Source organism: Cervus elaphus, chromosome 9 (assembly GCF_910594005.1).
Source record: "Cervus elaphus chromosome 9, mCerEla1.1, whole genome shotgun sequence".
Taxonomy (NCBI): domain Eukaryota; kingdom Metazoa; phylum Chordata; class Mammalia; order Artiodactyla; family Cervidae; genus Cervus; species Cervus elaphus.
This window is the reverse complement of record NC_057823.1, coordinates 82,900,411-82,926,573: the sequence shown is the minus strand read 5'-3', so window position 1 is coordinate 82,926,573 and position 26,163 is coordinate 82,900,411. Positions and strand designations below refer to the sequence as shown.

The window sequence follows — 26,163 nt, the reverse complement described above, 5'->3', positions numbered from 1 at the left end:
TCTCTTTTGTTCTTTAAATTCCAGAATCTACATATTTTGTGCTAGATCAATACATTCAATTGATTTTCCATCAGCAACACTGAATGAAAAAAAAAATTGTGAAACAGTTCCTTTAAGATTTCTGTGGGAAAATAATTTTGAACCAAGGAAGCCGACTAATATTAAGGTCTAAAAAGAGTCATGAAGTTTACCACTCACAGAATTTCTCAGAAAGAATTTCTAGAGGATAGGTTACAGGAAAAAAGAATAAAATATATAAGGAAAGGCTATGAATTTAAAAATAACAATAATTGAGCAAGGAAAACTGTAAAATTTATAGTTAAGACTAAACAGTATTTGATTACTTTAAAAAAGAATAATTGACAATTAAAATTCTAGATATTCTCAAGAAAGAAGTCAGAAGAAGAAAGGAAATATGGTGGGGATTTGTGTGTTTGTATAGATTATACTTATCAGTTCACTCTAGCTGTTGTTCAACAAACATGCTTCTAAATAGTCGTCTTTTATCTCCCATTTTAAAGACCTCTGGAAACAGAATAACTGAAGTGGAGAAATTTGCAGCAATTAGTTTAGATAATTCAAGTCAAAACAAACCCCCAAATCTTTACATATATTTTCTGAATAACTCAAATCAAAGGCAATTTTGGATTTCTCTTTACTTTCTTTTAATTATCTCCACAGAATTTCCTCAGTTTCCCACATCATTTGGCAAAGACAAAAGACTTAATATTTTAAGCATATTTATAACACGATGCTATAGCTTTGGTTCAAATTTAAATTTACCCTCTGGCCCGCATTGCTTTGCATTTCAATCATCACCCAGTACACCCTGGCCAATTTAATTTCAAATTATTTTTAATTGAGACTGAACATTACAAATTTGGGATATAGTGAATATAATTTATGGGGACCAGCTGGAGAGCCAAAACTTTGATCAGATTGTCAATGTTAATGGGGATACCTAGATGTAAATGACTGATAGCCTAATTTGACCCATCTAATTGATTGTTTTTCACAGAATTACTTCTACTTCTTGAAGTTCTGAGACTATCATCCATCATTTCCAGAAAAGAAGAAAAATGTGGTAAGTAGCACTTACTTTCCTTGAGTGGTCTTATTTCTATTATTAATTGTAAAAGCTCAATTTCTGACCTTCCTATTACATAATTAGTTTTATCAACTAATTATTGATGTGTTTTTATAATATCTAAAAGCAGTTTTTAAAGGTATGTTTAAATTGTGTTAGGTCTTGTCATGAGATTTATCAAATGCGTGTTAGAAAATGACTTAGGAAATTAGTTGATTAGCTTAGCGTCCATGTACAACTTTCTAAAGTCCGTGGTTGAACCCAGAGGACAAAGATTACAGTGGCTCGGGTTTTCAGATTGTATGGGCACCGAAAGGAAGAGCAGTGCTTTTGTGAGTGTTCAGCCAGTCTACAAGAGCTGCCGCTGACTTCATCACTGAAATGAGAGTCTTGGGAACATTTTGGCCTCAGGCAGGACAGGAGAGGAAGAGAGACAATGCTTACTCCCTCCACCTCTGCTCACCCCTCTGTTCCTGCCCTTGTTCCTGCTGAAGACTTGCTCTTTATGACAGCAGCTCACGCTTGAATCTTGAAGACTAAAGCTGAAGGACTCCACTGGGTATTTCAGAATACATCACTATTTGCCTTTATGTCCTATAAGAAAGTCCCTTTCAGCAAAATATCTCTTGCTGAAGATCAGGCCATTGTATACGGTTGTGAAAAAACATTGCATTAGGAGTCAAAATCCTAGGTATTAGTCTCAGACCTTTTATGGTTAAACTAATCCCTGAGCTACGTTTTTAAAAGTCTAGACAGGCAACAGAAATTTTTAATGCTGCACATGTACTTTATGGGTACTAGAAGGAGACAGCCCCAAACCCCCCTTTCCTCTAGCTTTTTAAATATTAATGAAAACAACTTGAATTAAATTATTTACTTGACATTATTCATTCTCATAGGCCTAATTATCTTCTCGATTCCCTTTCTCAGCTTCCTCTGCTTGGTGCTCTCACCTGTCTGCACAGAGCAGCCTATTTCTACCCTTGGGCCCAAAAAACTTAATCATAGAGCCAAGAAAATCACCTGCTTTCATTCATTAGATGTACTATGATTTAAAGTATTGTAAAATGAAGAAAGCTAAATTCATGTTCTATTGTAATTAAAAGAAAAAATAAAAATCTAATGGAGGGACTTCCCTAGTGGTCCAATGGCTAAAACTCCATGATCCCAGTGCATGGGGCCCAGGTTCGCTCCCTAGTCATGGAAATAGATCCCATGTGCCACAACTAAAAGTTCATATGTCACAGTTCAAGATCCTGTGTGCCACAATGATGATCAAGAATCTTACAGGCTGCAACTAAGACCTGGCACAGACCAATAAATAAATAAAAATAAATATTTAAAAAAGATCTAATGGAAATATTTTGATTTTTAATGTTTTCAGTTACTGTACTGATATAGTATCTCTCTAAAGTTGACCATTAGTATCCAGGGGAAAAAAGAGGAAATAATTATCATTATTAGGTAAGAAGCTCAACACAGGATCACAAACATGGTTACAAAGTTAGATCATCGTATTCTGATTAATATATTTTGACAACTAGACTCTAAGTCCCTGGATGGCAGTTCCATCCCAGCATGAACCAACCATAGTTTGAGAAATGATAATATATGAACCATCACAGAGGATTTTGAAAACATAGAAAATCTTCTTTTGTGATACTAAAAGGCAAGAAATGACAAACTGTTGTTTTTTTTTTTTTTTTAATTATAGTAAATAAACTCAAGTGGCAGGTAGAAATTAAGACTACATTTTTAAAGTTTGGTTGATATGCATGTAATAGTGAGGTCTCTCTCTCTCTTTTCTTTTTTTAATACAGAATGCTTTACAGGTTTGCATGCCATCCTTGCACAGTGGCCATGCTTATCTTCTTTGTTTCATTCCAATTTTAGTATCTGTGCTGCCAAAGTGAGTAGAGTGGGACCTTTATTTCAACTCAGTGCCGGGCATAGAATAGGCCTTCAGTACATGCGTTCTCAATGGATGAAGATGGCTGATATTCTGGTACTTACTTGGCATGAGGTGTTGTATATTCTCATCACCCTATATAATATAAGTGAACTAGCACTTCTCTTGATTTAGGTTTTATTTTTGGCCACAATATGTTATAAGTAAACTGATCCTTTTTTTAAAAAAAAAAAAAAAGAAGTCTGAATCACAAGATAAATAATGGGATGAAAAGACTTGTACCCATTTCCATCCCTATTGAAGGAGGAGGGTGGGGGGTTCAAATGCAGAACCAATGCTGGCTCACAGCAGACATCCAGGGACCCCTTTATTTTCCCTTCACTGCCTCTATTTTCTCCTCCCTCTTGTGTGACAAGCCTAGTTATTGAGGACATTTCTACCTATTGAATGTAAAAAGTAGCTAATCATTTTGGGATCAAAATATCTTTAAAACAGCAAGGTGAGCCGATCTGAGCTTTGCTAAGTTAAGTCCACGGGTCAGCCAGTAAACAGTGGCCACAGATTGACAGCCAGGTGAGAAATGCAGGTCAGAAGGGACAATTCAGAGGACAAGGGCAGTAAGTTTAGGGCTTTTGCTATAACCAGTAGAAGAATGGTGTGGGTGGTGAACAGATTTGAAGCCACCCTTGTCTGGGATTGTGGAAGTGAGCAAGACAGCCATGCTTAGGGAAAGTTTCACTTGGCATATGGGCGAGGTTGCTTGGGGCTCCATTATGCTAGGCTTTTCAATCAGAGTAAGTAGCTTTCCAGCAGAATTTAATATCTGTAAGGCAATCATAACTGCTTGTCAGTAGATGCACACAAGAGGAAGAAGGGGGGCGAGCTACTTAAGGAACCAACAAAGGCTTCTGTCACTTTTACTTCCCTCACAGTTTGAGTCTGCAGGTTTCTACCTGTTTACTTTTATGATAACATAGTGAAAAGTAGCTCAAGTTCTTTATAAAATGAATAGTTTGAATGTAATACTGACTTTATTTGAATACTTATCTTCAACCAGATAGCTCCCTTTGGTGATCTTTCCTCTCAGTGAAACAGCTGACAGCTAAGAAGCGCTTCTAGTTTCAACGTGTTTACCTGTTCACTTCTGTCTTTGAGATTGCAGTTTGCCCTGACACAATGAACAAATATACAGAGGTTCAGAGATTAAGAGATATTCTTGGGAAGAGACATGTATTGTTATTGTTGTTCAGTCTTTTAAGTCATGTCCGACTTTTGCGACTCCATGGACTGCAGCACGCCAGGCTTCCCTGTTCTTCACTATCTCCTGGAATTTGCTCAAACTCATGTCCATTGAGTCGGTGATGCCATCCAAACATCTCATCCTCTGTTGCCCCCTTCTCCTCCTACCCTTGGACTGCAAGGAGATCGAATCAGTCAATCCTAAAGGAAATCAACCCTGAATATTTGTTGGAAGGACTGATGCTAAAACTGAAGCTGCAATACTTTGCCCACCTGATACAAAGAGCTGACTCATTGGAAACGACCCTGAAGCTGGGAAAGACTGAGGGCAAGAGACAAGTGCGAAAACTGCTATTTATTTTAAAGGGCAGATTGAGGTTGTGTGTCTTTTGTGTTTGGGGGGATATGTCAATCCAGTATGCAGAAGAAACATGATTCTGTAGAATTAGTATTTCACAAAGCAAATGAAAACACTGTCATTTCAAAGTTTGGCACTGTGATAATTAAAAGTTCTTTATATAAGTAAATGAGCTTTTCTTTAAAAAATGAAATTATCCTGAGAATGACTTTTATATCTTTTTAATTATACATTTACATGTATAACTTGAGGAATTACCATCTACTTAGCTCTAGTGGGACTCAAGTCCTTTAGAGACCACCGCATACTGATTTTCTCTGCCCTGTTTTCTCTTATTTATCAAAAGACACTGGCTTCTTAATTAATCTGCCTCTTTCTCCTGTACGCCTTGGAGTGAGATTCTTAAAGGAAGATCCAAGCACATCCTGCATTTGAATAATCTGCACAATTTATTCAATGCAGATTCCTGGGCCATAGTCCACCCCTACTAAATCAATTTTTCTGAGCTCGAGGCCCAGGATTTTGCATTTTTAATAAAGTCATCAAGTGATACACACAAGAATTTCAAAATTCTTTCAAAATGGGAACACATATCTTCCAGGGACTAGAAGCTTTAATGTAAAAGTGGGGCATGGGCAGGGGACTTAGAACTTTTAAGCCAAGGGAACACAATCACACTTCAAGAAGTTTTATAAACTTACATATTAAAAATGCATGTTTCAAAAAAAAATGCATGTTTCCAATAGTATTTTGTGGACACTTATCATACTGGTAATTTATTGGCAGGCTTCCCAGATGGCTCAGTGAGTACAGAATCTGCCTGCAATGCAAGAGACTCGAGTTCGATCACTGGGTCGGGAAGATACCCTGGAGAAGAGCATGTCAGCCCACTCCAGTAATCTTGGCTGGAGAATTCCATGGACAGAGGAGCCTGGTGGGCTACAGTCCATGGGATCCCAAAGAGTTGGGCACGACTGAATGACTGAGCACACTTGCAATTTACTGGCAGGATTAATTGAACTGGGATAGATTCTTAATATAGGAATACATACTTCTTATGGGAAGTTTAAAAGTGACATAACGTGACTTTATTGCTTTAGTGGCCACAGAGACCCACATTCCTGTGGCTGAGCATCACAGTAGGATTTTCTGTCCTATTGTACCATGGAAAAGCAGGAGCTGGCAACATCCTGACCCTATAACTATTACGCACACAGTTACTTGTATGTGACAAGTAGCAGAACTTGATGATAACACTTCAGTTGCTTGATATGGCAGTTTCTCAACTTTAGCTAGTGACTTAATATATTACCAAGTAAGTCTTTCAAAAATGTCTACCAAAGCAGAAAATTTTGAAATAGGTCATGCAGAGACATCTATCAACACTGAGATGGACTACAGCTTGTCTCCCCTGTGCTTATGGCAAGAGCAGTCCTTCCAGCCCTGGCTTCATATTCTAATCACTCAGAGCTTCCTAAAAAAACCCATAACTGAGCCTCATTACATAGTGAGGGAAGAATCAGAAGACCTGGAAAGGGATATCTTCAGTACTGAAAGGCTGAAGAGAGGTATATTTTGGAGAAAAAAGGGCTTATATAAAATGTCCAATAGCCAAACCACAACATTTAGCACATTCTGTTAGTGAAGACTGTAGAATTGTAACACTAATAGTGAAAGTATAAACTCCCAACATTGGAGAGAATGAGAAGGGAGCCATCATCAGACTAGACATTTCAATACTTTCCTAGAAGTCCAAGGATGATTGGGATTGGTTGATTTGAAGGAGAGGATGCTGAAGCCTGAAAGGGGAATGGAGAGCTACAGGACAGATGGAAACCCATTAGTTTTGCACAGCACTGGAGAATGTGGCTCTTAGGATCACAGGGGCAGGGGAGAGTAGGGGTGAAGCAGGGACACAGGATGGGGGGTTAATTGAAGTGCAGAATATTGACCACCCTGCCATAGCCTTTGCGTCCCCTGAACACAGAGGTCCTAGAAGCCAGGCAGCACTCTTTAAACAAACAAGCAAACCAAGGGGAAAAGGGGGAAGATATTTTCTCATTGTACTGAATGAACAGTCTAAGGAGAACCAAGACAGCCAGGAAAAGCCCTGGGGCAAATGGCCCTGTTCTGTCACTTTAAAGTCCCCGGTGTGAGAGCTGGCCAGTTGACAAGCCCCACGACCACCAGAGAGCTCACAGACTGACTTCTGTGGCCTCACGCTTAACTCTAATTGAAAAGCAAGGGACACTGAATATGAGAAAAGCTTGCAACAACAACAAAAGAGAAAGATCAAAATTAACAAATAGGAAAAAACAAATGATCCTAGAGGAGATAGTTAATGCAGAATTCAGGAAAACACTCTTCTAATCCGTATCAGAGAAATTAGAGAAGGCTCTGCACCCATCAACAAAACAGGATGCAATGAAAAAGGAAAAGGAGAGAACAAAAGGAGCTCTAGGTACTTTAAAATATGTTGTCTGAAACTAAAACAGAGAAAGTAAAAAAATGAGTGGTTAGAAGAGTGTTGAGTGAATTTTCTAGAATAAAAACCCAAATGCTAAAAAGACAGAAAATATGAGAGAAAAGTTGTAAGACATATATTCACATATATACTTATTCAGAAGCGCAACATCCTGTTCATAGGCATTGTAGAAAGAGAACAGGGAAGGTAGAAGGGAAGAAACAAGAGCGGAGATTTCCTAGAGTAGAAGACAAAACTCTTCAGACTAAATAAGTCCAGGGAGTCCCCAGTACATCAAATATTAGAGCCCACACTGTTGTATTGTCATAGATTTTCAGAATATCATGGGGAAAGATTATCCTAGTAACTTCCAAGAAGAAGAAATAGCACATGAACAAAATAACGAGTGTAAGTTTGGCGCTGGTTATCCAGTCAACCATTCTGAATGCTAGAAAATAATGGAGGAATGCCGTCAAAGCTTTAAGTGGGAATTATGTTCAACTTAAAATGCTAAAAGCAGTCAAGCCAACTGTCCAAAGAAGGACACATTTTAAAAAACCTTCAAAAATGTAGCTCCCCTGAAAGGTACTATGCTATGTCTTAGGATATTGCTTGAGGACATGCTATAGAACAATGAGACAGTAAACCAAGAAAAGAACAAAATGTAAGGTCCAACAAACAGGTGATCCAGTCTAGGAGAGGACTGTGGTGATCCACCCTAGAGAGAAATCAGAAAAACTTGGAGCAAGATAATGGAAGGGTTGGGAAAAGGTATTAAAGGAAAAAAAATTTAATACTATTCTTGAGATACTGAAACCATCTAGGAGACAGAAAGGGCAGACAAAGTAAGAAACAAAACAAACCAAAACAAAACACACAGGAACTCTAAGAAAACAAACCAGATAAGAAATTAAGAATAGGACTTCCCCAGTGGTCCAGTGGTTAAGACTCCATGTTACCAATGCAGGGGGTGTGGGTTTGATCCCCAGTCAGGGAACTAAGATTCCACATGTTGCAAGGTGCAGCCAAAAAAAAAAAGAAGCTAAGTATAACCATAGCACACTACTTAGTATTGTATGGATTTTATTTGTATTCTTATTAGAATGTGAAAAGTGGTTAACGACTGAATAGACTACCGAAAAAGATAGTATTACATATTTGTTGGGAGCACTCTCTCTAAAATTCTTACTGGCTGTATGAATCCAGAAATTTTCTTGATTTCTATTTAATTTAATTTCCTTTCTATAAGATAGAAATAATAATAATTATGTATTTTATAGTTTTGTGAGGCTTAAATGAGTTACTTTACAGAAAGTACTTGTAACGGTGCTTAACCCACAGAAAGTCCTCAATAGGTGTTAGCTAAACAATAACAAACCACATATTAAAAAACTAGAAGTATTTCTTGACACAGAACAAAATAAGGTAATAGTAGATTATGACTATAATGAATAAAACAAAAGCTGATAAATTCATAATATAGAGATATAGGAAGAAACAACAGAAGAAACAAAAAATAAATAGAAGTGTTGCTATTGAGGAATCAAGAAAGGTAAATACTTTTGTTTTTAAATATCCTAAAATTGTATTCATCCATTAAAATGGAAAACAATAAAACGAATGAGAAAAACAAAAGGAATGTAAAGGGGATCTAGAATGGATAGTGGAAGTAAAAAAATTTTAACAAGAAGTAAAATTAACACTATGATATCTAGAATTCTTACTAGGAATTTCAGGAAACTCCAAGAGTTTGAGAAATATGGACTCATAGAAAAAGAATGTCAATTTCTGGACAAAATTTGATCAGTTTAAAATAATCTAATAATTCACCATAAAATATAAAAGGTAATGTGTACTTCTACTGATGAAATCAAGCAAAAATCACAATATATCTGAAAAACAAGTGAGGATCAATGTCAGTCACTCTTTTAGTTCCCCACCCCTTGAAATCGTCAAGCATAGTTTAAGGAAGTGTTTGATTACTGACTTCAAGCTCTTTGGGTGTAACTTTTGCCATCCAGTCTGGGCTTCTCCAAGTCTCTTTCTTTCCTGGCTGCTCTATGACTATTTCTGCATCATTAGATTTCCTTTTCCGTGTTCCCAAAGGATGAGCATATTTGCAGTCAGTCTTGGAAATCTGATCTTTATCCTGAATCTGCTCAAAAGCCACTAGAAATGAATTATGTGGACAGTCTTGTTTTACTAAGAAAATGTGTAATTACATACTTAAAATAGCAAGGCTTGCTTTGGTGAATTTCATCAGTGCTTGCTAATCTGGACCTCATAGAGCATGCATTTTTGGGGGCTGTTTGGTTTCTTTTATTTTTTGGTCAGTGTCTAAGACCTTAAAATTCGTAATCTTAATTCAGTTGTTTGCTTAGGCTAGAGGTATCGATGATGAGATATTTTAGTCTGCCAAAGCTGACCAGTATTTCCCAAAATCTGGAAGAGAAATCACTCTAAGAGCTTTAGTTGGGTGCCTAGGAACTATGGTCTTTAAACATGTATATATACTCGTGTTTCTTTCTCTTCTACTCTTTCAAACAGCATGGACTGTAGCCCACTAGCCTCTTCTGTCCATGGAATTTTCCAGCCAAGAATACTGGAATGGGTTGCTATTTCCTTCTCCAGGGGATCTTCCCAACTCAGGGATCAAACCCGTGTCTCTTGTGTCTCCTGCATTGGCAGGCAGATTCTTTACCACTGTGCCACCTGGGAAGCATCTCTTCTAAATGGTATAGAAAGGTTCATATGAAATTTCTAGCTTTAATGAAACTTAAGAATATAAAGTAACATGAAATACTATTGGAATTAATGTCATCAGTGGCTTAAGGCTTTGCTCTCATAACTTTTTAGTTCCACTAGGTCTCCCCATCTTCCCTTTTCTTTCCATCACATATGATTCAGCTGTTCATCATGCTAGAGGAAACATGTGACTTTGATAGAAGAATTTAAAGGAGCATGGTTGGAACTGTTTTCTCCTGATAACTGTCCACTGCTAGCTTCAAGGTTGGCAGTTCTGATGCTGGGGATGGAGCTTCTAGGGGGTCAGGAACAGAAAACTCAGCTTGGAGGGAAGAGTCACAGAGGTTACTACTAGTATGTGGAGAATAGAGAGGAGTGAGGAAGGCAATGTGGCCATAGCTCAGCAGGGGAGAGAGCTCCTGGAGGTGAGGCCAGAGAGGTAAATGGGATGATGAGATCAGGGGGTAGATTTTGCAGGGGCTGGGAGGCTTTGAAAAATGTTGAAGGACCTTTACTTTGGGAGAAATGGGAGAATACTGAAAAGTTTTAAGTAGAGGAATACGAGATTTCAAAGGATCACTCCGAACTGAATTGGCTACTCTTTTGAGAGTAGATTATATGGAGGAAGAGTGAAGCAGGAAGGCCAAAAGAAGGATAGGGCTACTGTAATGAACAGGGCATAGATGATGGTTGCTTGGACCGGGAAGCAGGTGATGAAGGATCTGAAAGGTAATTGGTTGGATTCTGTCTCTATTGTGAAGATGGAATCAATAGGATATGCTGATCATTTGAATGTTGGACATACAAAAGAGAGAAGTCAGGGCTGACTCCATGTTCATGGCCTGAACAACTGTAAGGATGGAGTCACCATTTACTGAGCTGGACATGTATGTCTTCAGGTAAAGCAGCCTGATGGAAGAAGATCAGGAGATCAGTGTAAGAAATATCAAATTTGAGAATCTGTCACAAATATTAATACAAAGTTGATATGAATAACCAGGAAGTAAAATTCTAACTTTTCTATATTCATTTTCAAAGTTGAGTTGACACAGACTAAATATCATGAGATAAATTTATAGCTTGATGGTAATTTTAGATCTTTCATATAAAAATTCTATGGCAGATCTATTTTTTGTTGCTCTTATTGAATAATAAATTATGAACACTTCTAAAAAGACTTCCAAAATAAAGCATAACAGCAAAGCTTGAAAATACAATCCTTTACCCTTCTTCCCCAAATTGACACCAATGAGCCTCAAAAGCCTGAGGGCCCTTTACTATCAGATCATTCATTATTATAATAAAGCATGTCATGTCAAAATTCACCAGGCATTTTCACAAAGCATATTTTACACTTGACTTGCCCCTGAGCATTTAGATATTTATTTCTCCCTGAAGCCACCTGTAAAGTTAGATTAGATAATGCTTAGGAGTTTGGTTTTACTCAGGTGTGCTGACAAGCACAAAAAAATAAGTCCTTGGGAATTTTCCAAATTTCAGTTGTCCTTTGTCTGTGCAAGTTAAATGAACCACACACACAAAGAAGGGTAGAATTTAATTTATTCAACTTTCTCTTTATTGAAAATGGTGTAGCCAGTTTATGTGATTCAGAAGAGGCTTTATTAGCTCTCAGATCTCGGGCAAATCCACAATGGAGATAGATATGAGTCTACTGGGAGAGACTCGGAAGGACCTGAGGCTTGAGAATTTTCCAAAGCAGCTCTCATATGTCCTCGGTCACTGCAGCTGTTCCTCCCCTCACCCCATCCCCTCTTGCAAATGACTGTATCTCTTAACTCATCCTCCCACGACTCTTGACATCAAAACTCCAGATTGTCCAAACATCCAGACTCCAACCTCAGATCCTCTATTCCCACTTCTTTTTTTTTGAGATTCTCTATTTTTATTTACTTATTTTTAAAATATTTACCAATTTTTAATTGGGGGCTAATTGCTTTACAATATTGTGTTGGTTTCATACATCAACATTGTTCCCACTTTTGAAAGTACTCACTGGCGTCCTACTGCTCACGTTCCATAAAACTTTTTGCCCACTCCCTCCCTCTAAATTAGAATACTTCTTCGTAGGCTTTTCATGCCTGGCACTTTCAAACAAAGATTTATATTAACTAGTCCCTGAAGCCACAGTTATCCTATGCCCCATGGAATTCCATTACTCCCACGCTTAGGGCCTCTCCTCCTGGCAGAATTCAATTGTTGGTCTCAAGGAGAGAGACATGGAAGGATGGATTGGAAGACAGGTGTTCCAGGACAAAGCAAAGCATGAGTGAGGAGGCTCTTCAATGAGGCTATGAAAGAACAGTGAACAATTTCAGTTGTCCAATGCATAGAAAGTGCAAAAGCAAATAAGTGAAAAACACACAAGCAGTGGATCTTATAGGGTCTCAAATGTCCAGTCCAAGAGTTTAGAATTTATTTGAGAAGTACAGGTATTATATATCACAGGGAACTAGATTCAATATTCTGTAATAAATTAGTAATATAATGGAAAATATGAAAAATATGTATATATGCATATATATATATGTATGACGGAATTGTACACCTGAAAACTAACACAACATTGTAAATCAGCTATACTTCAATTAAAAAAAAAAAGCCTTTGTTTAAAAAAAAGTGCAGGTAGTCACTGAAAACTCCTCAGCTGGGTAGTAACATAATAATGAACATGGAAAAGAACTAACATAGTACAGTTTTATAACTTACTAAGTTCATTCCTATATGTGATCTGAATTATTGATTGGTTTTCATTATGAATTTTTCCTCTGACACCAACATTTAATCTGGATCAAAGAGAGAGAAAATAATGGGAGCAAAAGGACCTGTTAAAGCCATTGCAATGATGTTTGAGATTTTAAGTCTGAGTGATGGGCTAGGGATAATGGGACTGAAATGATCAAAAGAAAGGGAAGGAGGACACTGAAGGTAGATGATGGCGATTCATTTTTCGGGACATATTGAACTTGATGTGGTAACCAGAAATGCAGGCATGTTTTATATACCATTAGATCTGTGGGACTCTAAAACACAAAGCTATAGATTAGGAAGTTATACACATGGAACACTATGTGATGATCAAAGGAGATCAAGTAAAAAGAGAAATTTCAAGGACAAAATTTCGATAGCAGGAGGAGGAAGAAAAACTAGAGAATATTATGAGCTTTATGAAGACTGGCCTTTGTCCTGACAGTTCGGCACTGTAATCCAGCATCTAGAACCGTCACTGGTACCAAGCAGGCTTTCAATAAATGTCTGTAGACTGCATGGCTAAAGTATAGCCAAATTGCCCTCTGGTAGAAAATGTCTCTCTGCCTATCTGAAGGTATGAATTCAACGATGGAGGCTGTGGAAAGGAAAGCAGGAAGCTTGTGCAGAGATAACTGGTTTGTTCCATTTCCAACAGTGCGTTTTGGTCTAAAGCATTCTAAATAAGAGCAAAAGGGGAAGAAAATGGGGAAAAAAATCTTGCTGGTGAGGCCAATTCTCAAAGCCAGGGTGGCTTTAGCTTCTTTCTGTTTATATTTTTAATGAGTAATCATTTGTTAAATTTATCCATTGACTGTCAAAAATTCCATCCTTTCTATTAATTTACAACCAGAGGAAATTCCTAGGAGATTTCTGAAGTTTTCCTTTGTCCAGCATTTGGATGAGCCATGGGCTGCACGATGCTTACATAACCTTTAAAGTCAGAAAAAATAAAAAGTAACCCAAATGGCAGTTTTATGAGACTTCTGAAGGGTGGGTTTCAGGAACGATTGTGTGACTGAGGTCACAGTTTATTTTCAGCATTGGCTATGTGAAAAATTTGTTTTTCTTTTGTAATATCACACACAATTTAAGGAGCCTTGAATGTGTTTCCTTTAAACCACTTCAAACTTCTTTGTGGGTACAGGATCAACCAATCAACTGACAAATTCATGAAGTAAAAACAGTTCATTTATTTGAATAACTTATCCAACATTACAAAAAGATCTTAATTATTGTAGAATACACAGAAGAACTATACAAAAAAGATTTTCATGGCCCAGAAAACCATGATGATGTGATCACTCACCTAAAGCCAGACATCCTGGAATGTGAAGTCAAGTGGGCCTTATGAACAAAGTTAGTGGAAGTGATGGAATTCCCGTTGAGCTATTTCAAATCCGAAAAGATGATGCTGTGAAAGTGCTGCACTCAATATGCCAGCAAATTTGGAAAACTCAGCAGTGGCCATGGGACTGGAAAAGGTCAGTTTTCATTCCAATCCCAAAGAAAGGCAATGCCAAAGAATGTTCAAACTACTGCACAATTGCACTCATCTCACATGCTAGCTAAGTAATACTCAAAATTCTCCAAGGCAGGCTTCAACAGTACATGAACCATGAAATTCTAGATGTCCAAGCTGGATTTAGAAAAGGCAGAGGAACCAGAGATCAAATTGCCAACATCCACTGGATCATCGAAAAAGCAAAAGATCCAGAAAAACATCTACTTTTGCTTTATTGACTATGCCAAAGGCTTTGATTGTGTGGATCACAACAAACTGTGGAAAATTCTTAAAAAGATGGGAATACCATAACACCTGAACTGCTTCCTGAGAAATCTGTATGCAGGTCAAGAAGCAACAGTTAGAACTGGATGTGGAACAACAGACTGGTTCCAAATTGGGAAAGGAGTACGTCAGGCTCTATATTGTCACTCAGCTTATTTAACTTACATGCAGAGTACATCATGTGAAATGCCAGGCTGGATGAAGCACAAGCTGCAATCAAGATTGCTGGGAGAAATATCAATAACCTCAGATATGCAGATGACACCACCTTTATGGCAGAAGTGAAGAAGAACTAAAGAGACTCGATGAAAGTGAAAGAGGAGAGTGAAAAAGTTGGCTTTCACATTCAGAAAACTAAGATCAAGGCATCTGGTCCCATCACTTCATGGCAAATAGATGGGGAAACAATGGAAACAGTGAGAGACTTAATTTTTTGGCTCCAAAATCACTTCAGATGGTGACTGCAGCCATGAAATTAAAAGACACTTAGTCTTTGGAGGAAAAGCTATGACCAACCTAGACAAATTAAAAAGCAGAGACATTACTTTGCCAACAAATGTCCATCTAGTCAAAGCTATGGTTTTTCCAGTAGTCATGTATGGATGTGAGAGTTGGACTATAAAGAAAGCTGAGCACCGAGGAATTGATGCTTTTGAACTATGGTGTTGGAGAAGACTCTTGAGAGTCTCTTGGACAGCAAGGAGACCCAAACAGTCAATCCTGAATATTCATTGGAAGGACCGATGTTAAAGCTGAAACTGCAATACTTTGGCCACCTGATGTGAAGAACTAACTCATTGGAAAAGACCCTGATGCTGGGAAAGATTGAAGGTAGGAGGAAAAGGGGATGACAGAGGATGAGATGGTTGGATGGCATCACCGACGTGATGGACATGAGTTTGAGTAGCTTCTGGGAGTTGATGATGGACAGGAAAGCCTGGCATGCTGCAGTCCATGGGGTCACAAAGAGTCAGACATTGAGCGACTGAACTGAACTGAACAGACAAGTAAGCCTATTTTTTCCCCCACATGCTTCAAAGGGGGAAAACCCAGTCTTGGGAGTGAATGTGGGGCAGTGACAAACATATGTCAGCTAACTCATTCGAATAAGGAAAAGGAAAGCCCTTGTGCACCTATAGCTGTGCCACAGTCTCAAACAGGCACACACTGTTTCCTTTTTGTGGATGCCAAGCACCCATACTCCCCGCCCTTTTGGGGGACTTGTTCCTCCTCCTTCCTTCCCTCCTCATCCAGCCCACGGTTCCCATGGAAACCACCAAATTCTTACAAGGCAGCACTGCTGATTAGTACTTGGATTAGTCCAGAGATGGGCACCTTCCCAGCAGAGCCATTCAAAACTCTTCCCTGAGCAGTTTTAACCACCAAGCAGAGACTCACTACCTTCTGGTACACAGGAACCCCACAATGGGAAATGAAAAGCCATCATGGTTTCTTGCCCCATGGAGAAGTTAAGAGTTCAGTGAAGGAGAATGAAGGCAATCCCCAAGAGGAGCCTAGGAGAGTCATGGGGAGGGAAAGGGGGAGGAGGAGAAGGAGAACGAGAGAGATCTTGCAAAATCCAGGTGGACTGGACACTTCCCGTTGACTTCTGGCCCAGATGCATTTGTATCCATTATGTTTCTTCAATCCTTAGTCTCCATGAACCAGTAACTCCCCTTTCCTCTTTTGGTTGTCTGGCTTAGTTCTAGATCATTTTCTGTTAGTTGCAACCAAAAACTGACAACAAAACAAAACAAAACAAACCAGACCTCTCAGCCCTCTAAAACAAAACAAAAATAAAATCTGTGCATGTTTGAGTTCAATTCAATAATGGTAACTTAATGTAGACTTCTGAAAGGCAAATTAACTGTAGTTCTGAAGAGTCTGAGTGTAGAAATCACAAGTCAGGATGAGCTGAGAGCAGTTTAAGAAACTGACAAAGGCTACTGTTTCCCTGTGAGAGACTGCAGAGCAACACACCCATTAAGAAGAATAAACAACTCAGCTCTAGATTTTTCTTCCAAAGTAGGTTTATATTTGACTCATGTAAAGAAAATGAATTGAAATTGATATTCTCCACAGCATTGAGCCAATCAGCCTTCCTAAGACGCACCCTAAATTAAAAAGAGAATAGAATCTCTTCTGGGACAGGAGAAGGGCAAGCAGACAAATACTGCGTTGCGGCAGAGCTACAGACACTTCAAGGCCAATCCCCAGCCTGACCCGAGTCATGCTCCTTTTATATGACTTGACTTGAAAACTGTGCAGCTCTGAAATGGAGAGGAATTCTCCCCAACTATCAATCTGTGGAGAGTTCATTGGGGAGTTTACATACTCTTTATCTGCTCTACAGACAAAAACAAAAATATACCAAAAAAACCCCCAAAACCCTTCAAAATTCAAGTAAAAGCAAGAATGGAAGTGGGGAAGCAAATTCTAGCTGCAAACCACCAAACCCATAATTTTACACTCTAGAAGCATCTAAATAAACAAAATCATGCTGTGTAAACACTTCTGATAAAGGACTAGCACACAGTGTTTAATAGCCCTAGGGGAAATAAAAAGACAGCATAAATACGTTTTTTTTTTTTCACAAAAGGCACATTCTCTGTAGTTTTAGAAAAATTATTATTTTCAAAGAAACTGAGTGATGTCTCTCTAATTTCCCACTTAAAGTAAGTATCATATACAAAAATGTGAATTTAGGGAGATAACGATGTTTATGAATTGAGAGTACCCATAATTCCCAGTAAAGACTTCACTTTGAGTAACTTTCTGAAACTTTAAAGTAGGATATAGTCAGTAAATATAGTGTGCATTTACTCAATATTACAGAGAACTACTTTAGTGTCCAACCCTAAAGACGAGGACAGATTCCCCTGCAGTGTCCCCAGTTTATTAATGTCCAAAATAAATGCATTTAATACTTCACAAGAATGTTTTGGTGAACATAAAAATAGAGCAAGTACATGAATAATCCTGAGGAAGTATTTTACTCAGGCTATGGTGAAGGGCTTCCCTGGTGGCTCAGTGGCAAAGAATCCACCTGCCAATGTGGGAGACATGATTTCGATCCCTGGGTTGGGAAGATCCCCTGGAGATGGAAATGGCAATCCACTCCAGTATTCTTGCCTGGGAAATCCCATAGACAGAGGAGCCTAGCAGGCTACAGTCCATGGGGTCACAAAAGAGTCAGACATGGCTTAGTGACTGAACAATGAACAACCTGGTGAAGAAGGAGGAGCTATTTTTTATACTAATACAGACTATTCACTGGAAATGATTGGGATATCTTTGTCTGCCAGATTCAGCATCTTCTTCCTCTGGATGATGCTGAGTACATGTAAACATTTCTGCATCTTGGTCTTTCCATTTCTGTAATCCAGGAAGACCACCTACCTCCTCTTTCTTTCTTTAGACTAGAAAGAATACAACTGATGGAATTTGGATTCTTGTTCAATCATATATATTAAGATATCCCTAATCTCCTTAAACACATACTTATAGACTGTACCTTTTAATCCGGATGACCTCTAAAAATTACTTAATCACATAACAAGGTATAGCTAATTCCTTAGAAGTGGCTAATTACTCAGCAGTTGGTGAGATTCTTGAGGCCTTATTCCTATACATAGGAGGTACCAAGATGTTTGCGAGAAAGAACTCATTCCAAAGCCATGAGATGGAGAAGAGCCAGTGAACTGATATTGGAAGGGAGGGATGACTCTGGACACAATTTGTCACCTAGATTATACTCTGGCTTGGCTCCTGTAGCCTCATGGCCACGTTTATGGAGGATAAAATTTGAGTGGAAGAACAAGTAGAAGTTAAAAAGCTAGTCTTTCTAAAATCTCTCTGGGGTATTATGTGTGCAGCAGCTGGCCCACAGGCATCAGGAGTGGCACTATTCATGGTGACTTGCAGTTCAGTTGAATTCAGTCGCTCAGTTGTGTCTGACTTTGCGACCCCATGAATCGCAGCACGCCAGGCCTCCCTGTCCATCACCAACTCCCAGAGTTTACTCAAACTCATGTCCATAGAGTCGGTGATGCCATCCAGCCATCTCATCCTCTGTTGTCCCCTTCTCCTCCTACCCCCAATCCCTCCCAGCATCAGGGTCTATTCCAATGAATCAACTCTTCGCATGAGGTGGCCAAAGTATTGGAGTTTCAGCTTCAGCATCAGTCCTTCCAGTGAACACCCAGGACTGATCTCCTTTAGGATGAACTGGTTGGATCGCCTTGCAGTCCAAGGGACTCTCAAGAGTCTTCTCCAACACCACAGTGCAAAAGCATCAATTCTTCGGCGCTCAGCTTTCTTCACAGTCCAATTTTCACATTCATACATGACCCCCGGAAAAACCATAGCCTTGACCAGATGGACCTTTGTTGGCAAAGTAATGTCTCTGCTTTTCAATATGCTGTCTAGGTTGGTCATAACTTTCCTTTCAAGGAGTAAGCGTCTTTTAATTTCACGGCTGCAGTCACCATCTGCAGTGATTTTGGAGCCCAAAAAATAAAAGTCTGCCACTGTTTCCACTGTTTCCCCATCTATTTCCCATGAAGTGATGGGACCAGATGCCATGATCTTAGTTTTCTGAATGTTGAGCTTTAAGCCAACTTTTTCACTCTCATCAAGAGGCTTTTTAATTCCTCTTCACTTTCTGCCATAAGGGTGGTGTCATCTGAATATCTGAGGTTATTGATAGTTCTCCCGTGGTGACATTACTGACCATGAAAGCAGCAACATTAGTGGAAGCAGAGTTTGCTGCAGCTGTGGCTGTTTGTCAAGTCCTTACTTGGGCCAAGTTACACTTGGGGTAGATCTTGTGACATCTTTTTCTGCAGGCAGCGGCAGCGGCAGAAGCAGCTGTGGTGGTGTTTTTGGTGGGAGGCACAGCTGCCACCAGGATCTTCATCACCAGGAATCAAGACAAAAGAGGGAGAGGATTCAGACATGCCATGGTAGTCAACAGGGTTAGTTCTCCCAGCACAAGGGAGAAGCCCCTTGGGACATGCAAGCTCCATCAGTGAAGAAAGACAAAAGAACAAAAATGGTTCCTTCTGAGCACACAATGATAAACTTTGACGAATGCTATTTGGCTATTGATGTTGATGTCCTATCTCCAGGCTGAAATGATTTGGGAAATCTAGGTCACATACCATATGCCCCACCAGCTACGCCTCTCTGGCAGGAGTCACTCACTGTTGTATTTGAGTGTAAAGGCCAAGAAATCTTTGCTGCCAACACATACTACTTTGAGCTGCATTTGTGGTGCTCTGTCATTTCAATGACCAATGTCAAGACCTGTATTTGTGGCAATACAAGTGTTGACCCCTTTAGTGAGCATGAATAAAAATCTAAAACTTTCCCATACTAACTAGGCCCTTCCACTCTGAAGGTCTGTCATATGCATGATGTCTTTCTGAGAAAAGCAGCTGCAGGGGGATTCCCTGGGCATGGAAACTCATGCTTTCTGCCAGGTGACCCTGCCCTGGTCACAGTTAACTGGTCCAAGGACTGATGCTTGATACAAAAGCAGTCCATTTAGAGGCTACTACAAAAGCTTTTGAGCAAGGATGGTGACAGGCTGAACTAATCAGATTCTCTCTCTGGGTGAATTTGAATGCCAGATATCCAAAGAGATTTGGCAGAGCAGTGGCAAGGGATGAGGGAGACAGAGAAAGGAGGCAATAGTGAGATGTCACATTTCGGGAGTAAGGAGATGCTTAGAAGCAAAGAGGATAAGAGCAGAGAGTGCTGGTCAGACATGGTAAAGTAGTCTCAGAAGAAGGGAAAGAAGAGATGACTTGAGATCTATTAGGAGGATGTGTAAGAGTAGGAAGCATTATATTATGATGTCATTCTATTGGCTTGGCCAAAAAGTTAATTTGAATTTTTCCATCAGATGTTACAAAAAAATCCTAAACAAAGTTTTTGGCCAGCCCAACAGATTCTGTTCTAGTTCCTTGAGGCCTGAATTGGCAGCTGCTATTAGTAAACATTCAAATAACTTATTATAAATTATTGCATATAAATGGTAAACTGGACAGAGAAACCAAAGTATTTGAGAGGCAGATCATTTAATATACAAATGAATTCTCAGAAAAATGCATGCTTTTGTTTGCTTGTTTTGCTTGTGTAGCAAAGTATTCATATGTGGAACAGTTAATCCATGCTTCAAAAATATGCCATACATGCCAATATAAAACTCATTTTTTTCCCTGTTACTACTATTTCAGTGGACATCTAGTGTTTAAGCCTCATCACAAGCTTCTCTGCTCCTGGTAACCTGAAGGAGCTTAGAGCCCTCATTTTGCTATATATCTTTATAATAAAATCCCCAGACTTGAATACCTTGAGTGGGTCTCTGCTCATCCCAACCTCCAAGAACATGAGAGAAAGAATGGGTGGTAAGTTTGTGCTGCCACCTAGACGCTGTGTGTTTAGATATCTTTGAATAAATTTGCTGCGGGAAAAACAAAATTAGTCTTCAAAAGCCAACTTCCTAGTTTGTAATTGTAATGTGAAGTTTCTTCCTCTTTCTTACAATTACTTGTCTCTTTTCCTAACCATCACTTATACTGTACCATTCCTGTTAAGAGAGTTGCACCTGACTTATGTTCCAATAAGGTACTAATAGATCAGCTAACACATTCACACCTTTCGGACTGTTCCCCGCCGCCCCCCAACACTGAGAAAAAACAGTGTAAAAATAGAATGAACCACCAACTGTGTTCACAAATGCTAATTTACCATGAGGACAAATGTTAAGCATTGAGGGTCAATATAGTTTCTGGTGCTCCTTGCAGAAACAAAACACCTACAGCGCATAACAGAGTTGCATCAGAAGATCATGCCTTTGGACATTGTCATTTCTCTTAGCTGCTAAAAATGCTGCTTCAGTAAAGTCAAAGTTTAATTCAGTTCTTGACCAAATGAACAATAAACAACAAAGAGTCATCCATAAAGTTTGGAGGGAGGAAAAAAGAATAATCAGTGGGCCTTTGACCTGGCACATATTGAATTGTCTTATAAAGCTATAGCGATGAAAATTGTGGTTTTTGTGTAGACCTCCAATCTGAGATATTTTTGCATAATCACACCAAAATGATCCTACAAAAGTGTAAAATACATTTTTAAAAACTTCCAAGAGATTTGTACCAAAGACGTCCTTGACACTTATTCTATTTCTAAGAAAGAAAAGAAAGAAAGTGAAGTCACTCAGTCATGTCAGACTCTTTGCAACCCCGTGTACTGTAGCCTACCAGGCTCCTCTGTCCATGGGATTCTCCAGGCAAGAATACTGGAGCAGGTTACCATTTCCTTCTCCAGGGGATCTTCCCAACCCAGGGATCAAACCCGAGTTTCCCACATTGGAGGCAGACACTTTAACCTCTGAGTTCTAAACCTGACACGAAAAATGAACTTATTTTGTACAGTGCTATACTGTTGGGATTTTTAAATCACATGTTAATTAATTAACCACTGTGTTAATTTTGCAGTTATATCAATTCAATAAAGTACTTCAAAAGTCTGTTATAAGTAAGCCAGCCTCCCCAAATAAATTTATCCTATTCTACTATTTACATTTGTAAGTTTCATATAACCCACATATATTATTGAGAACATTATATAAATGTTAGTGTTAAGTCTGAACATCCCTACCTTCTTACACCTACTCTCCTGTAGTGTCTACTTTACATTGATTTATGAATAAGATCCTAGTAAATAGAAAAATGAAAGTATTAAAAGGCACGTCATTTAATATATAAATGAATTCTCAGAAAATGCACAAACTTTTTGCTTACTTTGCTTACATGATGAAGTAGTCATGAGTAGGACAGATAATCCACATTTTAAATATATATTGTATACTAATGTAAAACGTTTGTGTTCTTTTCCTTCTTGATCATGAGGCCAGGCCACATCCTGATTAACAGATGTGGGGTTTTTCCTACTCTCAGCAATCCTGGGAAATGGTTACTCCTGGAGCAGAAGTGAATCATTGAGAGGTTTCATTAGCGAGTGTGGGAATGTGAGGGGGAGGGTTTGACGAGGGTGGTGATCTCTCCTCGGCCCATAAAGGCAGACAAGGAGCAATGGGGGCACTGCGGTGCCATATTTGCATGGAAGCAGCTGCTGTGGCAAGAATTCTAGCATATTAGGTAGACAGTCCCTTGGAAGCGGTCAGGTGCAGCCATCGTGGAGGCCTCTAGTCCTCGAGGGCATGTCTAGCTTTCCCACCACCATGAATGGGAGGGGAGTGCAGCCAGGAATGAACAGAGACCTTGTGAGATCCGTGTTCTCTCCCGGGGATGGAGAGAGGCACCAACAGGGAGCATCAGAATGACCAAGGATGGCTCCGGGATTTGGTGGGGATGGCTATTTCACACAGTGCTTACTGCTGTGTTACCCATGAAGTGATTGCTTTTTAGGTCATAAGGAAACACCCTCACTTCAAAACAGTCATATAAATACAGTCACACTAAAATGACTGCGCTAAAGCACAGTATCAGAATCTTCTATCCTGACAGGGAAATGGAACAGAATAGGTCAAGTTTGAATTTGATCTTGTTTTTGCCATATAGTTCTTTATTCTAACAAAATTTCACACACAAGCCCAAATTTCTGGAAAAAAATAAAAATTGGCCTGGTAAAAGGAGAATTGGGAGACCCAGAACCTCTGTCTCTCAGCAGACAGATCTGCTTCCTGTCCACTGTACACCCTCTTTCTTAAACCACATTTCAAAGGCTCTGAAGAACATCAGAACTCTGAGTCAATACAAAAAGATATCCTGGGACTGAGTCTGGAAAACACACTGACAAATCTTTGGGAATTTACAATATACTATAATTGGCATTGGCCTTCCCTGGTGGCTCAGCTGGTAAAGAATCTGCCTGCAATGTGGGAGACCTGGGTTGGGAAGATTCCCTGGAGAAGGGAAAGGCTACTCACTCTAGTATTCTGGCCTAAAGAATTCCATGGACTGTATAGTCCATGGCGTCGCAAAGAGTCAGACACAACTGAATGACTTTCACACACACATCATTGGCATTTCAAATAAGCAGGGGAAGAAAGTGGATAGAGAATAAATAAATGAGGGGGGAGCTGGGAAAAATCTGAAAGAAGTCACATCAAAATGTGACTTGTGGTTATTTTTTGATGATGAGAGTATCAGCAATTTTTTTTTCATTTTTTGCTTTGCTTTCTGTCTTTCTGTATTAGAGGAGCTTATAGCACATAGATTGTCTTTATAATGAGAATAAATAATAAAGGAACTTGAATTAAAAATCTAAACAAGCAAATGCAGAACACAGCAGCATCTTGTCGGGCATTTTGTTTCTACTGCACACCAAGGGGAAAAAGTTGAAAGACAAGCCAGGGTGTAAAATGAGTCAGATTGAGGCAAATCTGAGAGCTCCTTAGTGACTCAGAAGTGAGAGAGAGATGGTTTTGAGTGAGAATGAAATCAGCAGCTAACATTTATCTCACATTTGCTCATTCTCTGCTCACAGAGCCTTCAGCGTTCAGGGCAGACAAAGGGCGATAACTATTGGTGATGGGCTGTTTGTCAGCCTGATCTCCGAGGAAACAAGGTGAAATGGGAATAAGCATATTTTACCATTTAGGCTACAAATGCATCAGAAGTGAGAAGCCCTGTGTTGTGTCTAGATACTATTTTTTGTCAAGGCCTTCCTTTTGTAAGCGCTTTCTCTTGATGACTAAAATTTTTTCAACGTTGAATAGGTTGGCTTATTTTAATTTTTCTCCTGAGAACAACCCAGGGAATGAAAAGTTAAAGTACCTATTTATTTTCCTCCTTAAGCTGAAAGTAACACACGGCAAAATTACCCTGGAGTTGTTCTGCTAGACACCATGTTATAGAATAAGTGGAGGTAGTTTGAGGCAGTCAATGTGCTAATTTTTCAGTGTTTGTTGAATTTAACTGTATACTGGTGCTTTCACTGTGACTGCCATCAAATTCCCCCAGAATATATTCTCAGAGGCAGAGGTAAGTGATGTTTCACGTCGGTTTATTTTCTGCAGGTCTCACAATACCAGAAGTGATGTTGTTTGACAGGAGAGCTGTTGAGTTGCTACTTCTACTGGTCAGTGTCGCTAACAGGGAAGGTTTAGGGGCAGACTCCCAGCAAGAAGTTGTTCTTCCTGCCAAAGAGGGATTTAAAACCCCCAGGTCTGTCCACTGAGATCCAAGATTGGGCCACAGAGAAGAGTTCTAGCTCAAGAGACAGAAACCCTAAAGCACAGTCAAGCAGCCTGGTGGCACTTTGCTGAACATGAAGGATAGAAGCAGAGCTTTTTATGGAAGTCTGTTGGTAAACTTGGGCTTCCCTGATGGCTCAGATGGTAAAAAATCTGCCTCCAATGCAGGAGACCTGGGTTTGATCCTTGGGTCGGGAAGATCCCCTGGAGAAGGGAATGGCAACCCACGCTAGTATTCTTGCCTGGGAATCCCATCGACAGAGGAGCCTGGTGGGCTATATCCATTGGGCTGCAAAGAGTTGGGCATGACTGAGCGATGAACACTAGTGGTAAACTCAGTGCTTAAGACTATTTTGGCTGCAGACAAAGACTGAGAGCCCTCTGAGTGTAATCATTAGGGTGTCAAGGGACAGGTGAGATCCACAAGGGACTCCCCAGAACTGAAGAGAAATCCCAGCCGGCCAGCCCCCTTCTCTTGCACATTCTGATCAAGGATTATCACTTCCTTGACAAGCAGGATCTGGGCATTGATCTCAGAACACACTGTCAATCTTTTCAAGCCTTTTAACAAGCTACAGGTTGTCACACTACTGCTTCAGGGATTCCCAGCCAGCGTGTCCTGTGATAGCTACAGATTCTCTGCAGGTCTTGTAAAAATACAATTGCAATGGCTACCCTTTTAAAGTATCGATTTTGTGAAGGTACTTTCACAAATCTTCACTCCTAATTATAATAGTCCTTCAAAGTCCCTATTTTCAGGACAAGGGTGAGGCAAGTAATATACTCATTATAGGAGCAAAATTTAAGGGGGCATCAAAAAACTCAGTACTCGACAAAATATTTTAATATGATATTAAAAAAAAAATCCAAACTAATACCAAAACTCCATGAAGAATAAAATGTAATCTGAAGTAAAAATGAGCTGTGTGTCTCACAACCCTGTAGCATTATGCAACAAAAGCCAGTCACTCCCAGTCAGCCCAACCACATCAGCCACTTGATTAGAGTTGGTGATGGTGTGTGAGCAGATTGGGAAACACAGAGCTTTTACAACAAAATTTTTTTTCTTTTTCTTTTTTTTTTTGCTGGAAAGCTTCTATTGCTTTTTCCACGTGATTCAAAATATGGAATTGTGTGTTGACTTCCCTGGTGGCTCAGATGGTAAAGGCATCTGCCTCCAATGAGGGAGACCCGGGCTCCATCCCTGGGTCAGGAAGGTCCCCTGGAGAAGGAAGTGGCAACCCACTTCAGTACTCTTGCCTGGAAAATCCCATGGACTGAGGAGCCTGGTAGCTTACAGTCCATGGGGTCGCAAAGAGCTGGACATGACTGAGCAACTTCACTTTCACTTTCGAGAGTGTACTCTTCCTTTCGTTTCAGGCCCCAACATGCCTCAACAAAGCACTACATATCATTTTCCTAAATTTAGAGGATGTGAGCTACCTTGCCGAAGGTCATGGAAACTAATGAGTGTCCAGGCTGTGGTTCTATCGCAGCTGTGTTTGTCCAGCCAAGCACGCTACATCCCGCAGACTGTAGTTAGCTCTGTAGGGGCAACATTCCTTCATGTTATGCAGA

The 26,163-nt window shown here is 39.6% G+C and overlaps 1 non-coding gene across 1 annotated transcript; it reads right to left on the bottom strand.

Annotated features, from left to right (window-relative positions):
• Positions 1-2,897: 2,897 nt before the first annotated feature.
• LOC122701133 lies at positions 2,898-3,004 on the bottom strand. Its single transcript, XR_006342980.1, has one exon. It is a non-coding gene; the product is annotated as a U6 spliceosomal RNA (small nuclear RNA).
• Between the last annotated feature and the right edge of the window lie 23,159 nt (positions 3,005-26,163).